Here is a 2542-nt window from a genome sequence, read left to right on the forward strand (position 1 = left end):
GGAGCAGCTACTGCACTCCAGTCTGGGTGACAGTGAGACTCCAACTCAAAAAAAAAAAATACACATTTAAAAATCACTTCTCCCAAAACATGTGTCACCCTACATTCTTCCCATTTATGTACCACCACGCTGGCCTGGCCCTCCTGCCCTGATATCTGAATGTCTCCTGTGGCCCCTGGTTAGTCTCCTTGACTTCAGTCTTATCTTTCTTATTGCTGCCAAAGTACTCTTCCCAAAATCTGCCTCTTTACAGCGTTTGGCAGTTGCCTTTCCCTGGATCTGTACTTTCTCAACTTTGAAAAGCACATCATCTTTGACAAATACAGAAATCTCATATTTTCCTTTAATATAAATTGAAGTTACAAAATAAGTTTCATGAAAAGAAGAAATGAAAACAGTGTTATCTGTTTCAATAGGCCTTTGAACTGGAGATCACCCAGTAGGAGGATTGGTTCTGTGCGGTTTGGCCTGGCTTGCGAAATCCCCTGCAGCCTAGTGAGTTCTTCCTTCTTCTTTTTTAATTTCTAAAATTTTAGTACAGTTAAAATCAACGTGTTTGATTCACTTCAGCTCCTTCACTGCCAGACCAGGGGGCAGGGACTGCTTCTGTTTCTCTGCCTTTTCTTTGTCTGTGATGACCATGGTATAAAGGTACTGACTCTGTCGAACTTTAAACTTCACGTTATCCTTATTTTCTTGATCTTGACAAATTTGTCATTCTTCCACCGGGCTGTGAACAGAAAGTCCTTGATTTCCTCAATTTTCCAAGGCATGGTGATGAGGCGTGCAGGGGGAGGGCGTGGACCAGCACACCGAGTGGCTGGAAGGGAGAAGGACAGAAAGGCAGTCCTGCCTTCTTACCACAAGCCTTCCACTCCAGGCAGCTGGCCTTTCACCATTTTGGGGATATATATTTTACTTTTGACCTTTTGTTCCTTTATGACACAATACTTAAAATTATACATAGAACTGGATAAAAGACTGTAGTTCCCTTTGACTAGGATGACCTTTCAGAAGTGGTCCACGGTAGAGGACACGCAGCGGTGAGATGCACACAGTGCAGGTGTTCAGAAGAGGCCTTCTGGCTGCATTCATCGCAGAAGAGGGGACACAGAGGAAACAAATAGAAAACACAGTCTTTCCCTCGAATACTGTAAAAAAGATATGAACACTAATAATGCAATGATGACCTCCTTAAGGACATTTAAGATCAACTTTATTTTAAAATTTTGCTTCCAAGACAAAGTAAATAAAATGGGTTAATCACGCACGACTTACTGAAGGATGTTTTAGTGGAGAAGATTCTCTCTGCTTTGGTAGTTTCTAGAAACACCTTGCTCATGGGCCCCTCATAAAACTACACTGCGAACACGCTATACCCGTAATTCGAACTATGCTACTCATGGGAAATACACGTTTTAGTCACTGAATTAAAGAGTAAGAGATGTTCTTGCATCTTGATGGGAACAGATTACTAGGATATAAGGCTGGCACACTACTCTAGCTGTGTCTTGTCCATGTACTTCCTTCCTCCTGGATGGATCCCTGGGCGTTCCAAGCCGAGGACCGCCTTATTTTCTGTCTGTGCCAGATGTTAGCCAACTGAGTGATCTGACAAGTGCACACCCATTTCTTTCTGTTTATATGAAAATCAAGCAAGTATTCCAATTTCTGTATCGTGTGGAGTTTTTCTATGTTATCCTTAGAAATTAATGTGAAATTATTGAGAAAAAGGTGGAGTCAGTCAAACAGACAAGTCACCTTTATTGCATAAAGCAAGTGTGGTGATAGGCAAAGGTGGATGAGTTAGCAGTTTGACTTGGTGGGCAGAAAGAGCATAGTTCTTTATGGGTTGCCTGGTCTTGTAGGGCATCCTGGAGTGCGTTGGAATCCCGAAGACGATTTTTTTCATTTTCCACAAAGGCTAAGTAGCCATTTCCAGGGATTTAAGCGTCAGTTGAGTGCCATGATACAAACTTATTAGGAGACAAATAATTTTGTATGCTCTGGCAGTTTATCATTATAGTCAGTGCCAGGAAATAGGCAGAAATGCTTGTGCTCCCACACGCCTGCCACATACCGCCTTGACCAGGCTCTCATGGCTCCTCCCAGCTGACCAGAGGGTCTGGATGGAGGCCCACCTGGCAGAGGCACCTGACTGCGGTGTCTGGTCACAGGGAAGAGATATCCGTGGATCACATGCCCCAAACAAGCCAGTTCCTTCATAAATTCAATTAAAGTGACTTCTTAGCAGGACTCGCTAATCCAAGTCACCTGTTGGTAGGTAATAACTACATTTATTCATCTGTTCATACCAGGATGTGTCAGAAGCAGGTATCCATCTACTGAGTGCCCGTCTCCACCCGTGGGAAGTGCCCTAGGGAGCCAGGTCACCTTCTGGGGTGCATCTTGCCTTGGGCCACTGTACTTGCCCTTCAGTCCTGCAAGCAAGCCATACATTTTGTGACCACTAGATGGCAGCATAACACCAATGAAAAATCTAGGCAAGTCCCTTTTCCCCAACTTCAAGGCAAATTTATGT

At 43.7% G+C, this 2542-nt stretch overlaps 1 pseudogene; it reads right to left on the reverse strand.

Moving 5' to 3' along the window:
* Positions 1 to 561: 561 nt before the first annotated feature.
* Positions 562 to 773, reverse strand: LOC103260651 (annotated as a pseudogene).
* Between the last annotated feature and the right edge of the window lie 1769 nt (positions 774 to 2542).

This window comes from Carlito syrichta, unplaced genomic scaffold, assembly GCF_000164805.1.
Source record: "Carlito syrichta isolate Samal-C Ts95f unplaced genomic scaffold, Tarsius_syrichta-2.0.1 Scaffold303285, whole genome shotgun sequence".
NCBI classification, from domain to species: Eukaryota; Metazoa; Chordata; class Mammalia; order Primates; family Tarsiidae; genus Carlito; species Carlito syrichta.